The sequence below is a fragment of the Thermobia domestica genome, chromosome 5, assembly GCF_964235325.1.
Source record: "Thermobia domestica chromosome 5, izTheDome1.hap1.1, whole genome shotgun sequence".
NCBI classification, from domain to species: Eukaryota; Metazoa; Arthropoda; class Insecta; order Zygentoma; family Lepismatidae; genus Thermobia; species Thermobia domestica.
Window position 1 is genome coordinate 318,435,915 of NC_137458.1, and position 26,841 is coordinate 318,462,755.

A 26,841-nucleotide genomic window follows, 5' to 3' on the forward strand; every position below is an offset into this window, starting at 1 on the left:
AAGTTGACTGTATATTTAATAATGGAGAAATCCAACGACTGTGTATTTAACAATGGTGGTCTTCAACAATGAAACTAACAACAATATGTGGAATCCACACGTACCATTCCCTAGATATTTCAATCTTAAATGGGTGAGCCAAGTTTGGCCAGTTTGTGGTAGAAAGTATGGCAGATAAAGTTGATTGTTCATTTAACAATGGTGGCCTCTAACAATGAAAGTAACAACAATAAGTGAAATCAACACGCACCATTCTATAGATATCTCAATCATAAATGAGTGTGCCAAGTTTGGTTAGTTTGTGGTAGAAAATATTACAGATAAAGTTACTGTATATTTAATAATGGAGAAATCCAACCATTGTTTATATAACAATGGTGGCCTTCAATAATGAAACTAACAACAATATGAGAAATCGACACATAGCATTCCCTAGATATTTCAACTTTAAATGGGTGTGCAAAGTTTGGTCAGTTTGTGGTAGAACGTATGGCCGTTAAAGTTGATTGTTTATTTAACAATGGTGGCCTCTAACAATGAAACTATCAGCAATATGTGAAATCGACCCATATCGTTCCATAGATATCTTAATCTTAAATGAGTCTGCAAATTTTGTTTAGGTTGTTGTAGAAAGTGTGGCAGAAAAACTTGATTGTTTCTTTAACAATGGTGGCCTTCAACAATGAAACTAACAACAATATGTGAAATCGACCCATACCATTCCCTAGATATTTCAATCTTAAATGGGTGTGCAAAGTTTGGTCAGTTTCTGTTGAAAAGTGTGGCACTTAAAGTTGATTTTTTATTTAACAATGGTGGCCTCTAACAATGAAACTAACAAAAATCAGTGAAATCGACGCGTACCGTTTCATAGATATCTCAATGGTAAATGAGTGTGCCAAATTTGATTAGTTTTGGTAGAAAGAGTGTAAGATAAAGTTGATTGTTTGTGTAACAATTTAGAAATCCAACGAATGTTTATTTAACAATGGTGATCTTCAACAATGAAACTAACAACAATATGAGAAAACGACACATATCTTTCCCTAGATATTTTAATCTTAAATGTGTGTGCAAGGTTTGGCCAGTTTCTGGTAGGAAGTATGGCAGATAAAGTTGATTGTTCATTTAACAATGGCGGCCTCTAACAATGAAAGTAACAACAATTGGTGAAATCGACGCGTACCATTCCATTGATATCTCAATCGTAAATGAGTGTGCCAAGCTTGGTTAGTTTGTGATAGAAAGTATGGCAGATAAAGTTGATTGTTTATCTAACAATGGAGAAATCCAACGATTGTTTATTTAACAATGGCGGCCTCGAACAATGAAACTAACAACAATATGTGAAATCGGCAGGTACCATTCAGTAGATATCTCTGTGCTAATCCGATGGGTGTGCCAAGTTTGGTCAGTTTGTGGTAGAAAGTGTGGCAGATAAAGTTGATTGTTTATTTAACAATGGTGGCCTCTAACAATGAAACTAACAACAATATGTGGAATCCACACGTACCATTCCCTAGATATTTCAATCTTAAATGGATGTGCAAAGTTTGGTCAGGTTCTGGTAGAAAGTACGGCAGATAAAGTTGATTGTTTACTTAACAATGGTGGCCTCTAACAATGAAACTAATAACAATATCTGAAATCGACACGTACCATTCCCTAGATTTTGTAACGTCTATTAACCAGATTATATCCGTTTTTGCTTAATTTTTGAACTGTTTATTTTATATTTGATTGTTTTAATTTTATTAGTTGTATATGTTAACATTGGTGACGGTGGTGCCATCTATCGTTTTAGACACAAACTGTTTGGACGTTCTGAATAACCTTAAGACGATGATAATTATATTATTATTATTATTATTATTATTATTATTATTATTATTATTAGACCCTATTATTATTATTATTATTATTATTATTATTATTATTATTATTATTATTATATGTTTGTTGAATTGTGCAACGGGAATTTGTCCCCCCCCCCTGGTCAAACCTTTAGCGAGCACTTTTACTTGGAAGTTTTAAGACGTTTGCGGGAGGATGTGTCAAAGAAACGCCCGGAATTCTAGCGATCAGCTGTTTCCTTCACCATGACAATGCGTCCGCATACACGACCTAGGCTGTGAACCGCTATTTGAGCTCTCAGGGGTGGGATATCTTTCCCTGCCCTCCATATTCACCAGACCTAACCCTGTGTAACTCTTTTCCGTTCCTGAAAATGATAAAACCTAAAATGGAAGCGTTTTGATGGTGTGGAGGTTGTGAAAAGAGCTTCGCAGAGAGCATTGGATGATATCAAAGTGAAGAGTTCCAGAGGTGTATCAAACAGTGAGAAACAAGACTGTAAAAGTGCATCGCATGTAATGGAGAATATTTTGAAGGAGACTGAAAGAATCTTGTAAAACTTTAATAAATTATTATTTTTTAGAACAAAAGTCCGGTTTCTTTTGGGTCCCTCTCGTAGGCATTGAATTGAAGAAAAAGGTTGAGAAACCATATGTATGGAGTGTGGCGTTGCATGGATGTACGGCATGGACTCTGGTAAGAAAACCATAAGCTTCTAATCGAAAGCATCGACGTAAAAATTAAGAAAAGGGTGACGAAAGCATGTGTATTCAGTGTGCCGTACGGACTCTAGATGAGACGTATGGACTCTAGAACAAAAGCAACAGCTTCTAAGGTACGTGTAATGTGATAATGCCCAGGGTGCGAATTGGCGGGGGGATGCCAGGGATTTCCCCCCCTGACAAAAATCTTTCCCACCCTGGAGAAGAAAAATTTTATCCCTGGCAGGGATAACTTTTTCCCCCTCTGGAGTATTTTTAAATGCACATAAAGATAAGATAGAAAAAGGGAACAATTCTTACTTTGCGTAGCTAACCTAAATATTACTTGAGTGAAAATTTATGAAAGATCTCACATCTCAACTGTTTTGTACTTGTTAGTGTATATATATATATGTGTGTGTGTGTGTGTGTGTGTGTGGGAGGACTGGGTGCGCATATGGGTAAAATTCATCCCCCCCTGGGAAAATTTTTCAATTCGCACACTGATAATGCCTCATTATAATCAACCCCAGGTACTCTGCCTTTTCAGGTATTCAAGTAATACAGGGTTAAACGGAACAGTACTGCAAATTAGAAATAATGTTTCTTGGCTTTGTACTCTCTCATATATATGTACAAGTTAAAATAAAGCAAAAAAAATATATATATTTGCATACCTTCTGAGTCCTCGTCTGTAGACACAAATTGCACTATGTGACAACGTCGCAAATATTGAACCACAGATTAGATCTACCAATCTTTCAAATAATAATATCGATTCTTTCCAGATGGCAGCTAAAGTCAATGTTGATTAACACTAGGATCACTTATTACTGTAGCAATCGATTTAACTGCTTGTTGTATTCGTAGAGTAATGCTAATGGCTCCAAGTTAATCTGCGACGCTGTCACATTGTGAAATTTTGACTCTCCATAGCGTTTGAAGGAGGTCCCGAAGGGCATACCATCATATAATATTTTCGTTTTATTTTGGCCTGTAAAATAGTGCTTTATGGTCCGTGGGCGCCATTCTTAGAAAATGCGATATATATATATATATATATATATATATATATATATATATATATATACAGAGGATATTAATGAACTATACTGACAAACTGTAAGAGGTGATTCCTCACATCAAAATAAGAAAAACATTTCTAAGAACCTATAGGGAAAAGTGCATAGTTTCAGAGCTAGGGCTATCCAAAATCGGGAAAAAGCCAAATTTCAACAGGCCCATATCGAATTCCAGAAACTGTGGATGGTGGTCCTTATCAGCGTAAAGGAAGTCACGCATACGCCATCCAAAAATTCACATTTCATCAATTTTCAATGAGTGTGCAGGGTATTCTGTACAGGGTATAATTCTCAAATATGTTCTCAATTGTGTTTCCAGATATACCCTGATTTCAAGCAGGGTTCAAAGTTGGCAGGAGGTAAGCCTTGACAACGATCGACATCCAGTGCTTCAGAGGGAAGTCGGAAGTGTTAGGAACCGGAACCTCCATTTTGTGTGTGTGTTCGGAATAACGTGTAATGATATGTAGACCTATTTCGTCACGGTATATTTCATGTTTTCTTCACTTACAAACGTGATAGAAAACATTGCAGTATGTTTTTCCCGAGTACGAGAAACCGTGCTGCTGACGATCCTTAACACTTCCGACATTGCACCAAAGAATTCCATGTTCACTGCTATCAAGACTTATCGTTTGCTTACTTTAAACTAATCATGAAGTCAGAGCATATATCAAAATTCGGTTGATGGCAAGTCTGGGAATTTCATCCTGCAGGAAATACTCTTTACACCCATTGAACATTAATGAAATATCCATTTTTGGACTGCGTATGCATGACTTCCTATATGCTGACAAGGACCAGCATCCACAGTTTCTCGAATTCAAAATAGGACCTATTTTGAATATATATATATATATATATATATATATATATATATATATATATATATATATATATATATATATATATATGCGTTTTCAAAAGCAGTATCGCATCGAAGTTTGCTACGCAAAATCACAGATTTACGATGCAAACTATCATAATTTACTAACGAAGTGAGGTATTTTTATTATGAGTACAGCATGCCATAGCATTTCCTCCATGAGAGAAAGAGTCCTTTTTATAAATCTTTTTTTTATATCACCTATAGTTGTGGTCAGTGTTTCTTCGAGACATTTTTGGGGGGCACGAGCCTCTAAAAACAAAACAACAACAACAAAAAAAAAACCTCCATATAAGCACATTCTAAACCAGCTATCATTTTAGGTAATCTGTAGAATGATAATATATTAAGGGACACACACACCCCCAAAGAAAGAAAAACGCACTTTTGTTCTAAAAAAAATAATTTACTAAGTTTCTCACAAAACTATTTCAATCTCCTTCAAAGTACTCGCTATTAGATGTGATGCAATTCGCCCGTCTTCTTTCTCATTGTTTGAAACAGCTCTGGAACTCTTCAATTTTTATATAGTTCAGTGCCCCCTGCGAAGCTCTTTTACTCCATGTCATCAAAACGCCTCCCTTTTAGATTTTTTTTAATCCTCGGGGACAGAAAAAAGTCACACGGGGCTAGGTCTTGTGAATAAGACGGAGGGTAAGGAAGGATATCCTGTCCCTGAGAGCTCGAATATCCTAATCCTGTGTGAGCAGGCGAGAAACAAACTTAGCGGCAACATGTCTCTTTTTCCAAATCCTCAGTCAAAATCTGCTGGCACAAGCTCCAACTGACTCCTTTCTGTTCTAAAATTTCGTCAATCATGAAACGACGATCCTTGTTGATTTTTGGCGGATTTTTAAAAATGTTTTCGTCGTTTTGAGATGATGAAGGATGTCCAGAAAGACCATGATCCACAACATAATCTCACCACATTTAAAGTGTCCAAACCACTCGAAAAGTTGTGTGCGGCTTATAGCATCCTTCTTGAAAGCCTGTTGAAACATTTGGTAAGCTTCCGTTGCCGATTTTTCAAACAGGATGCAAAACTACAAACACACTCTTTGTTCCTTTAAATCTCCCATAACGATTTTGCAGGCAGCAAACGTTAACAGTTGAGAAAAACAACACTACAATCAAATATCAACCTCCTCCTACATAGACGCCGCTTGTGCAACTTGTTTGGAAAAGTCTCTACTAGATCCATCTAGCGGAAGAACTCTCTATTACGCCTAGGAATGACCACGCAAGCAAAATACGTAGATAATAATTTCCTTCGCTTCCGAAAATACGATAGAAATATTATAAATTGCGATTTAAATTTCAATAGTACTAGCTGAACCTGCGCTCTCTACACAGCGCATCATTCGCATATGACTATAAATCTCCTTATCATTCCTTACAACATCTGTACATGTCCCTTTACAGACACAAGTGAAAGACGTATTGATTAAAATAAGCCAAAGGGTATCATAAAGGGGAGACTTTTCTCGATCATTTTTCTCAATATCTCGCACCGTTTGCAAGATTTGAGCCTGCTTCCGGTTGGAGTTTCTAATTCATGTATGACCAGTGTTTTCTTTCTTCTTGCATGCAGTATGTAATAAGCAAATACATTACATACACAATTAATTATAATGTTAGTTATATATGGTGTTCATTGGGCAAAACACTAAAAAAAAAAAAAAAAAAAAAAAAGTTCATCTTAGACTGGAGAAATGGTTATCCTTCCTTTTCCATTATTATTTGGCCATGAAACAAACGCCTGAGACATATACAACCCCTATATACAACAGTGTGGTGTTGGAATGTATAATGCTTAGGATGTGATGCTTTAGTTGATTTTTTTTAATTTCAACACTTCCAATGTATCCGTAAAAATGTAATAAAGAAATAGTGGCCATGTTTTTTAAATATTCAATTAGAACTGGACAATCTACATGAAATTTGCAATCGATCAGTGAAAACGCCATCTTTCTAGAGCCTGTAGTTTCCGAGATCTCATTGTCGAAAGGATTGGCCATAAACATATAAACGTAGTTGCAGGATGGATGACGGCATTGAGGGCACTCGCCCCCTTGTCCTCCTCTAGCGTCGTCACTGTTGGAAAGCTGCATTAAACTAATCCAAATCTTGCTGACGTGAGAATGAAAAGAACCGTTTAACTATTACTATTCATAAATTAATAATTGATCACTTGTATTTCAATTATACGTAATTGTTATGTGTAGACTGTGTTATATGACTAAAAAGTCTTCATAGTTTTTGTTGTTTGCATAGTTTAAACTTATACCTTGGTATTCCATGAACTTCTCTTTTCTTAATAGGTTTCCTTTGTTTTCAAGCTATATTTGATAACATTGATTATGTTTTTCATATTAAACGCCACTGGAAGTACTCTAGAAAAATGTAGCAAATTAAATCTCATTTTCTAGCTTGGACCGAAATAGAATGGTGATTATGGAAATACATTACGATTACATAAATCTATTCTATAATTAAAATATAATGATCCGATATATTGTTTTGAATATTCTCCTACAGAATTCCTCTGACAGATTTGATATGTTACTTTTCTTGTGGATCTTTGATTGAAAACATGGCATGCAATTTTATAGAGACTAGGGATGGCCACATTTTTTCGAAAACGAAAAAACGAAAAATTTTCAAAAAAACGAAAAAGGAAAATTTTTTCGAAAAAGCGAAAAACGAGAAAACGAAAAATGAGATTTCCGAAAATCGAAAAACAGATTTTTCGAAAAAGGCCATCCCTAATAGAGACCCCGCGGTTATTTATGGTTTCATACACCAAAAATTTCACAAGTGGCTACTACAATAGACAGATTTTTATGCAGACTGCACGTCGCTAGCGAGTAAAAGTCATGTGTGAAATCAGGAAGTAAAAAGCAAATGAAAGATGGGATCTCGGTAAGACTGAGAAAACCTAGGAAAAATCCCAGCCAGGAAACTTGCAACAATGGTAGATCCTTTGAACGTCCTATAATTTCTATACATGTCTTGGGACAGTCAGGCTCTCAGTACAAATTTTAAGGATAATAGGGTAGTGGAAACATTCTTAAGAAAAATGTAATTCTGCAAAGGCCCCAGGAAGGCCTAATAGGAATCCCGTAGGAAGTTTCGTTTCCGGGGCATTAGGGTCAAATGAATTTTCACAGGATGTACGTCATATCGAGATGCGCGGAACGTTCATTGTGCTTCCATGAGATACCTGTATGCTACGTGATTTTCGACAAAATAAACCTATATAAATTGTGAGTCATTAACTTTTAGCGGGGAAAGTTTAGTTTCTTTTCGGTCAGACCTCGTACAAAATAAGCTCCATTTTTAAGAAGCCGATCTTCACTTGTCCTGAGATATGTTTCCATGAAAATGAATTAACTTCCAGACACAAATTGGCTTTAATATTTAAAAGTGAATCTACGTACTTATCAGGATGTTTCAAATATAAAAACGTAAAGTTTTTTTTTTAATACAATAAAACTTCAAATGTTACTATGAGGGTTTTGTTTCTTGAATTTCAATTATCTTCTTCCGCCCCTTCTAATCGTCTCCCTCCCATCTACTCTGTGTATATTTGTGCGTTAGTTAATCTAAATTTCAATCTTTATTTCCTCTTTTTTCGTTACAGTAGAATGCGTTCTGTATATTAAGAATATGAAAAAAGAAGCGAAAAGGAAACTTTTCATTTTATTTTATTTGAGAAGTTTTATTTAAAAAGGGATTTCTTGTCTTTGAAAAAAAAAGTCGATCATTTTTTGTTCTGAATCAGCGAACCGTAATCGCTAAGCGGAGGAAAAGAAGAAGGGAATGAAAGAGGATTTTTTATTTCTCTTTCTTCTCAGAGAACTTTTTTTGTTTCTTCAGTCTCCGCTTGTCGTAGGGACTTCCAATATAGTAAAAACACAGCTGAACGATTTTCTTTTCTTTCTCGCTTTTCTGAGTGGAAAAAGAGCTCGTGTTTCCCCCCCACAGGAAAGTCGAGACTCTCACTTCAGCTACCCTCTGGGGTTAGCTCTTTTATTACAAGCGATTTCTCAACCAACCTCAACGTATTTTTGCAAATAAAGGTGAACAAGTTAATATTCCACACACTGACTCCTTTCAGAACACACATATTAAACTGTATATAAATATTACTAAACAATGTAGATCCTAGATTTAATTGTGAGATTCCTATACAGGGTGTTTCAAGAGGAACAACAACAATTTAGTTGTGTGTGTGTGTGTTTTTTTTTTTTTTACTTTAGTGTCCCTTTCACCTGCGCGGCTATATAAGACGTTGATCTACTGCTTAATGTGGAATCCGAAACATATGAGTTCCCGCCAAGAAACAAAGCCGGGTCTCCCACGCCAAAGGTGAGTACAATAATTGGTTAAGCACGAGGAAGATATAATATTTTAGTTGGTGCTAATGTGAAATAATGGAAGACATCGTAGTCTTAGAACATTGGATTCATGTCATAGAGCGTTGGATTCAGGTTCGCGTGGTCCCGGGTTCGATTCCCGGCCGATGCTTCTCCAATTTTCGGCGTCCACCTAGCGTCATGACGCAAAACTGGAGAGTCACCTGAATAAAAAACGTGACAGCCAGAAGGTTTAGATTAGGGATGGCCACAAAGATCCGGTTCCGGACGAACCGGTTCCACGAGGAACCTGTTCTCGGAGACCTGGTTTTTAGAACCGGTTCCAGACCCGGATCCGAAAACCCTGTTCCAGAACCGGATCTTAGGGACCGGTTCCAGACCTGGATCCAAAAAACGGTTTCAGAACCGGATCTTAGGAACCGGTTCCAGACCTGGATCCGAAAACCCGGTTCCAGAACAGGATCTTGGGAACCGGTTCCAGATCTGATCTGAAAACCCGGTTTCAGATTCGGATCTTAGCCGCCAAAGACCCGTAAAGGAGGTACAAAGTTCGTCTTCAAAACACTGCAAAGAGGATCATGCGCTTGTACCCTGACTGCCCAGACCCGCTTGTGCCTCCAGAAAAAAAAATTGGTCCGCCAGTGGGTGTTTAGCCAAATTAGTTGGCCAGTTTGCCTGTTTAGCCAATGAGTTTGCCAGTTACCCAGTTTATTTAGTCAAATGAGACAAGCGGCCGCCGCCTGGGCGCCTGCCTGTCGCTTCCACCATTTCATCTAGCTCGCTGTTCAGTCTGCCAGCTACTCGGGTTTAGCGTAGGGATGGTCACAAAGTTTCGGTTCCAGCGGAACCGGTTCCGCGAGGAACCGGTTCTTGGAGATCCGGTTTTCAGAATCGTTTCCGGGACTGGTTCCAGACCTGGATCCGAAAACCCGGTTCCAGAACTGGATCTTGGGAACCGGTTCCACACCTGGATCTGAAGAACCGGTTCCGTACCTGGATCCGAAAAACCGGTTCCGGAACCGGATCCGTTCAGATCCGAAAGCCGGTTCCACCAGGAACCGGTTCTGGCCATCCCTAGTTTAGACAGCTCCGGATACACCGGCGCGCTGACCACGCCTTCGTCGCTAGGTTGGGCGTAGTTCTACCAGTCGCTAACAGATGGCATGGAGCGACTCAGGATCACAAATCGGGTTGTTACGCCAAGTGGAATGTGGAATGCGAGCGTTTAAAAATCTCAACATTGCTTGTTCTAGTTTAGGAACTACTTATAGTTTCAATAAGAAATAAAATTTGACCAAATCAACTCATTATTATTAGTAACTAGCGTCATTTATCTACTTCGCTGGGTTATCCTCTACAATCCCCGTGTTCTCAATTGGGTACATATTTCTTTTTTCTTTTTTTTTTCATTAGTTCTAATTCAGAAATATAGATACATAATACTTTTCGATTTTACTCTGCTTCGAAACATTTGCGCTATCGTTTCCCAAGTATTTTCTTCAGTGGTTGGCAACTCAAGGGAGGAGTGACGTCTGATATTAAAATATGGCTGAATGTTCAAAGAGCCCGGGAGATTGTGCCAAGAAAACAGGTATGACTCACCAAGTTTTATTTTATAAGTATTTGAAAAAAATATATGTACATCTCCTAATTGATGTTATTTAATTATACAATTTATAAGTTATTCTTAATAGTCACTAGTTTTGTTATTACGAATCATGAAATGTAAGTTCTTAAATCAGTACTTTGGTTCTACTATAGCGGCATGTGAGAAGTTCTCAAATAAGTGCACGTTTTCATGTTGCGTGCGTGCATTGTTTTCATGTTTATTAAATTCAAACAAACACTCTGAGTCTGTAATAAGCACTTCGTTGGATTGACTGCTTCTTGTATAAATATTTTTTCTGTCGTTTCAATTGCAATGGAAATAATTTTATTGTTTGTCAACAGTGGCGAAGCGTACTATGAGCCTCTGAGGCCGGGCCTACCCTGTTTTCTACCGAATATTTTCTTTATCTTTGGTTTCTTATAAAATAAAGTCAATACTTCAAAATTTCGTTTTCTTTTCGGTAACAAAATAGTAGGTCGGAAACACTTGGAGTCGCCTCACCAGCTCACTACACAGGTTTACCGGCTATGCTGCTCAGGAAGCGAAGCTTTTTTCGCTTGGAATTGCACGCATTCTTGGGAAGGTGCGAAGGCTCGCATCTGGGAGTTTTGTTTTAACGTTGAAGGCACATTGAAATGCTAATATATTATAAAATGATTTCCTTAATACAGAGTAAGAAGTTTCTGTATAAAATTATGTATTTTTGTTAGTGGTAACTTGTTTAATTTAGATATGTATTCTCAGGAGTTATTTAGAGTAGCTGTTTTTTCCTACATGGGGCCTGATTCATAAGAGCATATAGAATATAAGTCTGATACATTGAACATATGTATAAATTTACAAACGCTACCGTACAGGATAAAATAATTATATTTGTGTGCAATTGTAGTAGAGTTTTCAATTTCATAGAATCAGTGGAGTATTTACGATTTTGTTTCGGGAGGTTTTGCTTGTTTCAGGAGAGGCTTTGCTAACTTTATTCCTAGAAATGTAAAATTCTGTAATATGTATAAAACAATAAAAAGTTGCGATAAAATTTCGGTGAATGCTTGAGCTCGGAAGCCATTCCCTTAAATATGCCACTCCGTAGAACACAATATGAAATATCTTGCGCTGATGCAAATAAAATTCCTTCTGAGCATTAACATTTCTAGTGAAGTCATTATCACGTGATGCATTAATTAATTGCAGTAAGTGAGAGATGCAAGTAACAAACGCTTATCCAAGAAATTTGACAGCTAATTGTAAGAATGTACTTTCTTTTCTCTCTCTCTCTCTCTCTCTCTCTCCATTTTCAGATATGCAGGAAAGGAAAACAGCAAATGAGGAGGAAATTCCCCTCATCCCCCTTGCAAATCCCAGACAGAATATGAACTGCACTTCAAAATATTTGTAGTGGGGCTAAATGGGAATATTCCATTAATACATATTGCATGTTTTCCTCAAGTAAATAATAATAATAATAATAATAATAATAATAATAATAATAATAATAATAATAATAATAATAATAATAATAATAATAGACTACTTTCCATCTACTGTTGCTTATATATTCATTTTTTCTTGATAAATAAAACAATAACAATAAAATTACTATGTATACATGCACATAAATTCAACTCTAAACAGTGTTAGAAATACAGCCAAGAAAGTTCTTTAAAATAAATAGATTTGGTAGTTTTTTTGTTTAACTTAATAAGGAAAATAGAACTCTGAGTGTAATTTTAAACATTTGATGATACATTAAATATCATTTCTGTTAGACTCTATTAGTTTGTGGGGCCTACCCTACTTGTGGGATTACGCTTCGCCACTGTTTGTCAATAATGTATTGGACATCTGACTAATAAATTTATTGTTTGGTAATAGTGTACCAACTTCTTGTAGGTTAATTCAAAATATAATTCATTCATTTTTTGAATATACTAGAAGTCTTAGAGAAATTAAATGTAGTATATTTTTATCTATTGGGACTTCCGTATTACAAGGCACATCTGTCTCATAATTTACACACAATATTTCAGGTCAATTTCCTTCAAATCCACGCCTACAACCTGAACAAATTTTAGAGTACTTAGAAGATAGTGATCTAGAACTATCAGAAGAGGACTCCAGAGAAGAATTTTATTCAGACACTGAAGAAGAAGAATCTAATGATAAAGAAGAACAGAGAAGAAGAATCGTCAGCTTCTTCAGAGTGGTGTCTATTGTGTAGGTAAAGTATTACCAAACAAATTTAATGGTGCAGTAACGAAGTTGAAGAGAGAAAAATACAAGAAACGGGGTGAAGATGATGAAGTTTCTAGAAGCAACGATAATATTATTATTCTAAAGTGGATGGATAACAGGAATGTTTTGATGTTGTCTACAGCATATAGAAGTCAACCGGTGGACCAAGTTTTAAGATACAGTAAGGAGATAAAATCACATATTTATGTTGAAAGGCCAATGGTTGTGAGGAAATATAATGAAAAGATGAGTGGCATAGGTCTACACGATCGTTTTATCTCGTATTACCCGAGTATTATGAAAACACGAAAATGGTCGATACGAGTGTATACACATTTCCAGGACTTTGTTGTGGTGAATGGCTGAATTTTACACCAAATAGACTATAAATCTGCTTGCATCCCGAAAAAATATATATTGGATTGGTTGGACTCCGATCATGCACATGAGCTTCCTGTAATGCCGTAATGCTGTAATCTTCTTTTTCCTGTAATGTCGTATCTCCAAGGATTGGCAGACCACGATCAAGTTCACCAGAAATTGGAGTAAGCGACCGTTTGCCATGCCAGTAACAGGTATCGGATACGATGGAAAACATCATTCTCCCGAACATGTAAAAGGAAATATGCAACATAGGTGTCGCTTTGAAGGTTATTCAGGGAGATGACGAGTAAAATAAAAAAAAAAAAAGTAATGTGTTTGTTTGCATTCAAAACAGAAAATGCTTCGAGAATTTCCATGTAAAGTAGAATAGTTCCTTCTTACATTCATGCCACACTCATTTAGAGTCATTTATACATACAATTTGTTTTAAAGCTTGTTCAGTGAGATTACAACGTAAAAGAATAATGATATTCTTTGGTTTGAAAACAAGGATTGTTAACAAAATTATGCTCTAAAGCAGGTATCAGGTCAGATGCTCAAGTGTGTTTTGCTCAACTATTAAAATGTGGGACATTTGCTCAAGTGTCTTATCTTGCTATTGATCATGAACTGGAAATCCATCACAGGCGCGAAAATATTGGCTAATGGCCAGAACAGGGGTTGAGATTTTCATATATGATAAAATATGTGCAGGGTTGCCACAAGTTAGATATCATATTTTCCATATTACGAAGGCAAAACATTGTATCTGAGCAATTCAAGGTACAAACTGGATTTCTTTTATTGCTTAAAAGATTTAAGAAAAAGAGAATAATTAATTACAAACGATACACAGTATGTACGAATTCTTAAATAAATAACATTAATTCCTCAGGTTATGTACAGTATAATTCAAATGAGCTGTATTGAAGGAGATTATATTAAATGTTCCATTGTTTGAAACAAAATGTTTTATGCGTAGAGTATAACAACGATTAAGAATAGTAGGCCTATTAGCCAAGAGAAGAGATTTAAGGCTGTTTCGTCTTAAAAAGGAGGCTTGAAAGTATTGTCTTTAAAAATGAGTTTTTGGAAGAGTTCGGTGTCATCTCAAAAATTCTCTCTCGACATTATGTTGGGTAACACTAATTCCATAATCTATATAGTACTATTATATACAAGAATGGAAGTGATTCTCTTATCATCTCCTAGATCATGCTTCTTTAGGTAAAAATAAACTGAAATTTTTGACAGAATATTCCTCGGGTGTACTCCACTAGCGCACAAAGAAATGAAATAAAGTGCTTATGGTATTGCAAGCACACAATATTCGATATTGCGTTGTCATGGTTAGATTTGTTTTACAAATTATGGCTATATAAGAGATTGTTCCTGTTACATAGAGAGGCAAATATCAAGAAATATAATAGACGTTTATTATAACACGATTAATTGCCACATTTTGATTTGTGAAAAATACGGGAAGATGTTTTGTATGAAAAGGTAAATAGCAAGAAGTATAACATATATGTAATATTATTATATAGTAAATTTTATATCCACGATATGTCTTAAATTGACGTTTACCCATTTTTAGTTAGCACCTATAAAAAAGAGAATAGTGAACATCACCGGCTAGCACCACAGTATAAGTGCCGCTAAATGTGTAACTTTCGTGAAGGGGAAAATTTAAGTTTGTTTGTGTACCAGTTTTAGACAATTTAAAATAGGATTCTTGAATTTCATTTATGCACAATTATTCTTGCTGTTTACTTTGAAAATGATACCATATGTTAATAGAGAACAGCAGTTTACTTTTTTAAAGAATATGCTGACAATATGAAAGTATAAAGACGTGACACGTAATATGTTGACCTATCTCCAAATTCTGTTTTCTTCTCCAGCGCGAAATAAATTAACTAATCTTGTGTTCAGTGATAATGCAATATTTGTTTCGAGGGTGGAGGATGGTGATTTTGAAAAAAAAAAAAAATCACTTGCCAAAAACTGTTTTACACAATGGAGTATCTTTGCATCATATTTTGTGCACTCGAGGTTTCTTATTTGTGTCATGATCGCACAGAGGCCTTTATTTGAGCACTCCCGGCCTACGGCGTATCCCTTTTATTACGGAGGCAAGAGATAAGAAAGGATTTTTGGAGCACGTATTCCAAGGGAAATAAAGAGGTTTTTAAAGTTTTTTTTCTTTTTTAAAAAAAGAATTCAGTATCTCACACATTCATGAAATTGGAGAGATGAAACTCAGCATATAAACTCTTCTTTATAATAAGAGAATACGTATTTTTAGCGCTTTCAAAAATGCCGTTTCTAGCGGAGACATTTCTATAATATTCAAACTTCTCTTCCTTTCTTCAGAGACTGTCGAATGTGAAGATTCGCTTAAGTTGGAGATGTGGAATTCAGTACATAGATTTTTAGTTAAAAATAAGGGAACACATGTTTCAAGAGCAAAAAGAAGGTCATATTTATTATATTGAAAATTCCTTTTATTTATACAAAAAGTGCCGAGTGTGACAATTTAAATTTCCGGTATTGTATTTATTACACTTTATCTTCCTGTAAGGAAAACAGAAACTTCTGCTACTGTATGTATAATCAGAATACGATAAAATATGTATTTAATAACTAGCCTTCGGTTGTCTGGGGACTTCGCCTAGAAACCGCCGTGTTTCCTCAGCCTACGGCCTCACATCTCATACACCTGCAAGCATACCGATTTTCAGTTCAAACATCAAGTTTCATGTTTCTAACTTTCGGGATCCCTAGATATGAATGTATTAGTATAATCCGTAAAGAGGATTACGTAATATTTTATCATTTAATATTGAATTTGGAAGTTGTAGTATGGTTCTTTCAATTCCGGTTTGAGTAGAAAGATTAGTGTTGAAATGGAATATAGGCTATTCTTGGGACACTTAATTGATTAAAGAAAATTGCTTCTCGCTATCTATTACCATTTTTAATTTACAGTGATCAGCATTATAACCGGAAGAGAGTAACTTCTACTTCCGGTTATTCTAGAATGTTAAGGATGAAGATGAATGTTGTCCTTGAAACGTTTAATCGATTACGAAAACAGGTTTTCGCTATATATTACTGTTTTTGCTATATAGTGATCAACGATAAAAGAAGATGTGTCTTATTTCTACAACTTGCGATTTCACTAGAGTGTTAAGGATGAAGATGAAAGTTGTCCTTGAAATTTGTAATTGATTTCCGAAAACCGTTTATCTCTGTCTATTTCCGTTTTTCCTCTGATAAATGTGGAAACCGGAAATGGCTCATTTCTACTACTTTCGGTAGGCAAATCACCTCCATCAACGAACTCCCTCGAGATAATCACTCTATCTATCTATGGCAAAAAACAGAATTTAAAAATTCGCATTCGTTCAAAAGTTATCGTGTGGAGTAACGGACGTATGTACTAACATTGTAATCTTATAAGTACCACTACGTGATCCTAATAATCGTAATACTTCGACTAGCTAGGTGTTTCGCCCTCAGACTCTTGCATATGTTCAGCCTACTGTCTCGCAGCTCATAAACGTACAAGCACACCGAATTTCAGTTCAAATACTAACTTTCATTTCTCTAACCATCCTGAATGCCGAAATACACTGATAATTTCAAGTACCAGGCGACTTTGCCCCCAAACCTGCGTTCGGCCGGCCCACGGGTTTACATCCCATGAACCTATAGAGTACCGAATTTCAGTTCAAATACCAAGTTTCATGCCTCTAATCTTCAGAGATCCAAAAATATGAACATCTTATTGTAATTGTGATCCTCACCTTTTTCTTTTCTTCTAGGCCAGATGTAAAAAATACGTATAGTGACATCTTATCATAATAATTGCATTCCCTACCTTTTCCCCACCATTTTTCTTCCTCTTTTTATTAAAATATCAGATGTTTCTAACCTTCAGAGATTCGAAATATCGATATATAATAATTGCAAACCCCCACTTCTTTTCCACTTTCCATTTCTTTTCTTACCCTTTTAGTAAAATATCAGAAAACGCTGAAGAAAAAAAGTATCACATTATTTTAAATGAGAAATCTCAATACCAAATTTCAAATCTGTCACTTTAAGGAATTCGGAGATATGGCCATCTTATTAAGTTAATTTACATTCCTATTTCTCCCCCTTCCCCGTCGAATTTCCAAAAATTCTTTTTTAGTAGTACCCTATGTCATAAATCTTACATATTGTCCAAATTTCAAGTTTATAGTTTGAGCAGTTTGGTCTGTGGGTTGATATATATTTGAGAAGTTTAATTTAGTGCAAACTTTTTAGTCCAGTATGTAGGAGTCTGAACAAAAAAAAAAAAAAAAAAGTAACTTAATTAAACTTGCAGGGCAGCTTCTTTCCATCAAGTATAGGCATATCCTGGAAGTGCGCTTTAAGCTTCAGCAAATATGGCTGCCATACCTAATTTGGCCGCCTTTGTCTATAGAAGAATGATGCTTTCCTTGATTTCTTACTTTACGTTCAATTCTACGGTCTTGAAAGTTATAACAAAATATTTTCGAAGTAAAATTTCATTTCGTTTGATATATAATACATTTTTGTAGGTTAGGTAGATATGAAGTTACAAATGATAGAGTAGGCTTGTGTCTGTTTCTTTCAAGAGTAGTTTTCTGATTTTTTAAAACTCTTTCATAAAGAAGGCAGATTTCATCAACCAGTCAAAATGTATAAATACATGAAATTACAGGAGGAAGTATGGGTGATGTAATACTGTTTTCACATTGGGAGCTCCTCCGTGGCTAAGCGGTTAGCGTACGCGCCTTTGGCGTGGGAGACCCGGGTTCGATTCCCGGCGGGAGCTCATGTGGTTCGGATTCCACGTTAATCAGTAGGTCCACGTCTCATATAGCCTCGCTGCTGAACGGGACGTTAAACTCAAAATCAACTCAACTCAACTGTTTTCACATTAATTTTCAGGAAGTGACACGACTTTGTCTCTGTTCCAGAAAGAGAACAAGACTTGTTAGAAATTACTTGGGAAATAGTTAATTGCAATAAGTTGTGAGTATATTCAACAAATGTACTTCGAATCCGAAATAACATTTCCAATTACACTTTTGTGCATCGTATGATGAAAACGCACTGGCTTTGTATCTATATTTCTTATACAGAAGATTTATTTCACACCAGTCACCCATTTCTCAGTTTTTACCTATAAGAGCAAGTTCGAGCAGACGACACGTATTGAAGGTGTACCATCAGGAGAAAACTTCACTAGAGCAAGATATTCCAGCAATTGATTGTAGATCGGAGGAGTAAATGAAGAATATACTCAATTACTTGTTTGGACACACCAGCACCAAACTTTTTTCTTTTTCTGAAGCTTGTGTATTGCAAGTGTAATACTCTCATGTACTTAATCCAACTATTATGTTAGTAATCTTCGAGATTGTACATGTCGGCGTTTTATTCAGACATGTTGGCGTTATATTAGTGTTGAACTACCCTCGAATTATACGTTACTTTTATGAATCTTTCGAAGTTCCTTCTTTCTTTTTAATTTTTCAGAGTAATAGGTAACTTTCCTGTTCTGAAAGAAGCAGAGTTTATTACATGAAACCTAAATTACTAAAATAGAAACGCTCTGCTTAAAACTCGTCGTTTCAACATTTTCCATTTGAAGCAGCAGTGGGTCTGATCCAACTCAACTGTATCGCTTATGTCCCAGCAGTGCACCTTACCAGAGATTGGTTAATTTATGTGTCTTTTATGTACTATAGATACTTTTATAGTTTATAAAAAAACTGAATTTTGCCTAAATAACGTTTTCTCTTCGGACTATTTGCTAAATAAGTTTATAGAAATTTTCGCATAATACCCTATTATTTTCAAATGTACCATATTTTTTTATATATAAATTCTAATTATGGCATGTTTCTTTCATTCTTTCATTCATCAATGTCTCCTATAGCCTTTGAGCGTAATTGAGAGAAGTTAAATTTGACTATAGGTCTATATACTACATAGGCTTTGGCAGAAATATTCGATGGGAGAGAATATGTAATAACTGTGATAATAATAATATCTTCCTATTGTGTTTTGTAGAGCGCATGTTCACTTCTCTTCCTGATACTCCCCCTCTCCACATAAATATGAAGAGTATGTGGGACGAACGATAAAAATCATATTTTCACATTTCTGAGATACTTTTTTTTTTTAACTGTTTTAAATTGCAAATTGATTTTCATCGTTCTTCTCGCCTACTCTTCATACTTTTTCTCCACTCCCTGATATTCAGGTTCCAAATACCAAATCCCGATATTCTCTCTCCCCATTATTTGTTTATTTAACTAAAATAAGTAAATTTGATTTTCCTTCTTTATTTACAAATAATAAAATATTTGGAATTTTATCTTATCTCCCCCTTTCAAAAGTTCTTGAGGTACACTATGCAATACAATACCCCACTCTGGAAAACATTGGGAATGTATAAAATACAATCGGGGATCTCATCCAAATCTCCTGTCCAATGCAGTTATGGTGTGGTGCTTGAAGTAATCGTCTCTACATTTCCTTCACGGTTTGGTTAAAATATCCCTTTATTTGGATAAGTATATACTGTAGCCTGTTAAAAATTTTCTGAACATTTGGAAGCGATGTAACGTAATGCCTATAAATTAACCCTCCTCCACACATTAAGATTGTCACTTTTCCAAAATTTAAGTAATCTGAAATCCATTCTATTTAAGTAGTAATTAAAGTTTAATCCAAGTCACCCGATCCCTCCCCCACCTTGGATCCACGCTTGCCTGGTTGGCCTAATCAGGATGTACGGACTCGGGATTTGAACTCGGAATCTTACGATTAGTAAGTGCAGCACAAACTATGTACCAGATACTATTTTAATATTGTCTTTTCTTCTTAATTAAGATTGAAGGAAATTTTGATAGAACTACTAGTAATAGTTATGCCTAGTACGTAGGATAATAACAAAACATTTGACCAAAGAACGTAACTTTAAATTAAAATTGAACATCTCTTTCGAAACAACAACAACAATAATAATAATAATAATAATAATAATAATAATAATAATAATAATAATAATAATAATAAAACTGACTTATTCAGCATATATTTGAAAACTTGGTCCTAATGGCGTCAACCCTCTGGTTCGTGGGGTTCCTGGTTCAATTCCAGCCCGAGCAAAGTAGGCTTTGTTGTGAGCACCGTGTGCGTTGGTTTTCTCGGATCCTACCGTTTTCTCCAACTTCCTTTAATCCAGCATTGTGATCCGTCTCATGCTTGTGTCCTTTAGCCTCGGTGCATAATCATAAGACGTTAGGCTAAAAAAATAAAATAACGGCGTCAATAGAAATTCGATACTTAATCAACATAACTTCTTATTTTTGCTTCGCTTTCACATTGAGATAATTTAGTCAGTACTTTTAGGTTGTGATATGTTTTTAAAGAAAAGTTCAGTTAATTTATTGTAAAACAGACATTTTATATTGTAAAGTCTTAGTTTATGCTTCTTTTTCAGTTGAACAAGTTTCAACTATGCTTAGTTTACCATATTTTTAAAAGCAACACAATTTTATGTGACACACTGCAACCCTGTCTATCGGAGATATTTCATAATAGCCTGCAGCGAAACCATCCATCCCCTTTCTGGTATTTGCTAAGAATGCAGCAGGTGTCCCTTCTGTTTCGGTTGATGATCATCAGATTAAGAAAAAAGATAACCACTTTAGGAAATGACTCTAGTTTAGAGACTTGAGGAAATAGACACTTGGGCAAATGACCCTATTTCCTAAAGCAGGGCCGTGCCGTGGGGGGGGCGATGGCCCCGGGCGCCGAAATAAGGAGGGCGAAAAATCGGGAGAAAAAGAGGCAAAAGAAAGGGAAAATTACTTGGAATATATGTATGAAGTCGCCGTCGTATACTCTCGCCCCGGGCGCTGATTTTCCACGGCACGGCCCTGCTCTAAAGTAACCAAATTCTTTGAGTAATTTAGCGATTTGTAATCAGCTACAATTAGAATTAATTATATTTTGTTTAAAGTAATTCAAATTAAGATCACATTAAATTATACTAGTTGTTACTAAGCATACATTGAAACCCAAAGTACTCAAATGAGCACTAACCAATAAAATCCATCCGAAAGCAAAATTTTCACAAGTAATGTGTTTATTCTATCCCAGAACACACTAATAATTAGCAAAAATAATTTTTTCATCGTTTGAAAAAATCCGGGAGTGTGGAAGTTAAAATAAGAAAAAATAGTAATATCTTCCGTTAGTCAGTCACTTTTTACTATTACCGAAGCGCTCTCTGATATCGGCCATTTTCGATCATTTTTGTATATGTATCTCCTCTCTCCCCCTCCCCCAAGTTGCGAGGTTGAACTTGGATTCAAACTGCATCAAAGTGTCATTGTTTATCTCAGCGACGCCGAAAACTATGGATTCGACACTAATATCGATCATTTTTCATCATTTATCCCCCTCCTCTCCCCTAAGTTCTACCGTCAAAGTGAAATGATAAAAAAACATCCTAGCCCCGAACTTCATATATGTCGAAAATTTGATCGTATAGGTGGTTCAAGTGTTATTAAGTTACAAACATAGTCACTTTCATTTTTATATATTAGATTTGATTTGTGTTGCTGTTTCTTCAATATACATTATCTGATGAAGGCGATTGCATGTTGTCGAAACTATAATACAAATTAGTAATAATACGTGTTTCCTTTGGTCAGATTTTACTTTCATTTATGTTTAAAAAATATCGTCAAACATTTAAAAGGAATTTGGTTTATGAAAACTACTTTTATATTTACATTCTGTCCGTCTGTCGTCCGGGAGATATATAATCTCAAAATGGATAACCATCAGTTTTGGCCAAATATAAATGGTTAAAGTCAGAAATCAAGTTCGTTGATGGAGGTGATATTTAAACCGGAAGTTGTAGACAGTAACCATTTCCGGTTACAATGTTAGTCGCTATAGACTAAGAACGGTGATAGATAGCGAGAAGAGGTTTTCTGCAATCAATTAATACATGAATGAATTACCTTTTTTACTTTAACTACCCACGGTAATGCCCTTTGAGGGAAAAGAGGCGGATGAATAATGATTATGAATTTAAATTTTCTAGTGTTCTCCCACCGGGAGTTGAAACAGAGACCATATACATGCAAGGCGCGTACACTAGCCACTAGCCCCGCGGGGAGGGTGCAATTAATTAAGGTTCCCAAAAATACATTCCACTTCCAATCTAATATCTCTACTAAAACCGGAAGTGGTACAAATATACTACTACTTCCGGTTTCGATATTAGTTTAGAAAATATCACACCATATAAACCAACTTCTTTACGTAATGTACAAGTGACACTGGTACTTGGTTTCTCGTCTTTTTATTCATTTTTTTTTTCAGAATCACCCTAGTTTCTCCACTCCTTTCGTCGCTCGAAAGCAAATATGGTTAAATTCATTGTATTATGTAATTAATATATCAAAAACTTACATTAAATACTTTGATCTCCAGTAAGGATTGTATATTCCACTAGTTAATTACACAAGAAGTATGACTTGGAAAACATGAATAACCAGAAAACATCAAAACGAAGATAAAGATAATTGTGAATCGTTGAAATGTTAGTATCATAAACACAAAACATATACTTGGGAATAGCGTAACAGAACACTGTGTTAGAAAAATCAGTTTGTATAAGGTAAGCCCTAACTTGCCACTTACCGTATACAAACATAAAGCAGTCATGTCATACAACGCTTAGTTCACCTTGATTGCACGATAACACAAACATTTTCTTTAGGTTGTTCACACAGAATTTACGTCGTCTGTCCATCAAGATGTGTTTGAGTTGTGAAAATGGTCGTTCAACGTCTGCTGATAGAAAACAGGAGCATATTTGAAGCACATCACAATCTTGGGATCCATAACAATATCAACCGTGGTTTTACCCTGTAAAACTTTAGAAATGTCCTTCATTTTCTACGGGTTATGGTTTCAACTAACAAGATGTTCACACTTTCTGTTCAACACTACACATTTCTCACCGAAAATAGTGGACACATTTTTTTATAATGTCATCAAATAGCCTACATTCACAGAAGCCACCAGCTCCAAATTCTGCTCTTCCAGTAAAGTTATTGAAGTTGAAATCTGAAAAAGAAAATGTACAGATATGAAAGATGTTTCTTTTTTTTACACATATCTGTGCGAACAACTCCTGAGTAATTCATCCTCTTCATCATAAGTGTCGACGGCCTCCTTAACTTTGTCAAAATAGTCAGCATAATGAGAAGCTGCATTTAATCATGTGCCTAATTTCGTCAGAGCTGGACTAGGAGGGAATGATATTTCCGGTGCAATGTTTCTGAAAGTCCTCACTCTCGCAAGCGATTTATAAAGACCTTTTCTTTTTTCACTTGAAACAAATTTGTTACAGTCCAGGAAGAATAAACAAACTGTTTATGTGATCCTGGACTGTATACTGAAGGTATGTGCTAAGCATGTGAGAGGTTGTGTTAGGAAAATATGACTAAGAGTCTCACCTGCTTTCTTCATATATCATGTGGCTACATCAGTCAGCAAGAGAAGGACGTTGTTTTTTCCAGAAAGTCTACTCCCAACAGAAAAATTTCGATAGTTTTCGAGGCTCTATAGAACGAATTACGACGTTACATATGAATCTTCCCACTGCGTTGATTGTTTTGTCAATCGACATGGAAATATTGTTGTCTTCAACATCACTTCTGACACTCTTAACTACGTAAATGTCTGCAGCACCTAGATACGTCTTTCTTCAATTAAAATTAACAAGAGATTTTTCGTAATCTTCAGAAACTCATTTTCCATTTTCCGAATAAAAACGTCGGCCGACACAGACGCTTTACAAAAATCATACGTTAATTCACTGTGTCATGAAGATGTTCGTGCAATGTCCATGAACTTGGCAGGCCACAATTTCGATTTCACACATCGTTAGTTCTCCGTTAATGCTCGTTAGTGCTGCAAATCCCCATCGTTAGTGCTACAAAAATAACGTCTCAATTTTTAACAGTCACTATTGGCCTGCTAACTTCATGCCAACAGGCCAACATATCAAAATCATCCCATAAATAAAATTGGTGTGTCAAGGAACGTTAGTGCTCGTTAGTGCCATAAATTCTATATATATACAGTTTTAGGGTAACATAATGAGTCCATTTTATGAAGCTGGCAGGCCACCTATGGCAGATCACGATTTCGACCTAGTTAGTGCTTCGTTGGTGCTCGTTAGTGCCGCATATCACATCGTTAATGCTCCAAAGCCACTAAAATCATTTTCCACACCTAACTTCATGTCAATACGGCTCACGGAAATTACAGCAGACCACAACCTCGATTTCACCCATCGTTATTACATCGTTTGTGCTCGTTAGTGCTCCATAAATAACGCCTACATTTTTGAAGAAACCCTTATTGGCCTGCTAACTCATGCCAGCAGACCAGAGTCAAAACCTACTCCAGACCACAATTCGATTACTTCAGTCATTAGTGCTTCGTTAATGCTCGTTAGTGAAGCATATTCCATCGCTAGTGTTCCACAGATAACGGCTACACTTTTTAAAGAAAGACATTATTGGCTTGCTAATACCGTGCTTGGAAACCAGGGACGAAATCTACGACAGGTGCCAATTTTGACTACACCCGTCATTATTGCTTCGTTAGTACTTGTTAGCGCCGCATATCATATCGTTAGTGTTCCAGAGACAATGGCTACATTTTTAAAAAAGCCATTAATGGCTTGCTAATTTCATGCCAACAGAACAGGGGCGAAACTTACGGCAGACAATTTCGATATCACCCATCGTTAGTGCTTAGTTCGTGGTCGTTAGTGCTGCATGTCCTATCGTTAATGCTCTGTAGTTAACGCGTTCATTTTAACTTATTGTCCTGCTAATTTTATGCCACTAGAGAGTATTAACGATATGATATGGGGCACTAACGTGTACTAACGACGCACTAATGGCGGGTGTAATCGAAATTGTGGTCTGCCGTACATTTCGTACATTGTCTGCTGGCGTTATGTTGCAAGCCATTAATTGCCCTTTCTTTTAAATATAGCCATTACCTTTGGAGCACTAATGATATGATATTCGGGAGTAACGAGTACTAACGAAGCACTAATGACAGGTGTCATCTGTCATAGATTTCGAACCTGGCCTGCTGGCACGATGTTAGTAGGCCAGTAATGGCTTTCTTTAAAAAGTGTAGCCGTTATCTGTAGAGCATTAGCGGTGGGATATGCTTCAGTAACGGGCATTAACGAAGCACTAATGACGGGAATAATCGAAATTGTGGTCTGGAGTAGGTTTCGTCTCTGGTCTGTTGGCACGAGATAGCAGGCCAATAAGGGTTTCTTCAAAATTGTAGGCGTTATTTGTGGAGCACTAACAATAGAACATGCAGCACTAACGACCACTAACAATGTAATAACGATAGGTGAAATCGAGGTTGTGGTCTGCTGTAACTTCTGTGCGGCGTGTTGATATGACGTTAGGTGGGAAAACGGATTTTCTATATATATATATATATATATATATATATATATATATATATATATATATATATACGTTGTCTTTGGAGGACTAACGAAGCACTAACGATATGTGAAGTCAAAATCGTGGTCTGCCATAGGTGGTTTGTCAGCTTCATAAAACGGTCACATTTTGTTACCTTAGAAAGTGTATATATATATAAGCACTAACGTTAATGTTTATGGCACTAATGAACACTAACACTGCTCAAACCGGCAATTTCATTTATGGCCGATGAGTTTTATATGTTGGCCTGTTGGTATGAAGTTAGCAGGCCAATAGTGATCGTTAAAAATTGAAACGTTATTTGTGTAGTACTAACGATGGGCTTTGCGGCACTAACGAAGCAGTAACGATGTGTGTAATTGTGAAATCGAAATTGTGGCCTGCCAAGTTCATGGACATGTTCGCGCAAACACTGATAGAAATTGTGTCATTTACGGGCGCTTTCTGTAGCAAATGGTTTGTGTTTCGTTACCTTTAAATGCCGTGTTACAAAACACTTTTCAGGAGAAGCTGAATTCTCACAAATTTTGCAAAACAGCACTGATCCATCGTTTGTAAAAATATCCATTGGAAATTTTTTCACGAAACTGTTCATTTTTTGGCTCTGCGAAAGTCCTACTTAAGGCATGGCAATGAAACACATAAGGCCAAGACAAGCAAGACTGAGAGAAGATTTTGTTGAAATTCAGATGTCGACGCCTACGCTACCTTCTTTACTTTTGAGTCATGCTATTCGTTGCTCAGTGATGATTCGTCCAGCCAGTAAGGAGCCTTAAATTCCTATTATTGATCTGAATTCCGCGATAACGGTGAACAATAGGACTTGGATTTCCAATAGAAAGGTAAACAAGAAAGAACTATAAAATAGCAAATATGACCAATGGTCACAATAAATGGAATTTGTTCACGATTTCTTGTAAAAATGGCAAAATAAGGCATTTTGCCATAACTTCTGGTCTTTGATGATAATATCAGATCTCAGAGTGTTGTATTAGTTCCATGTACTCCACACTCACGATATCGTACCATCAATTCCTGATGGGAGCTCATATGGTTCGAATCTCACTTCGAACTCCTTTATAAAGTTGAAAATTTATGGGTTCAATGTAGTTTATGATGATCATCCA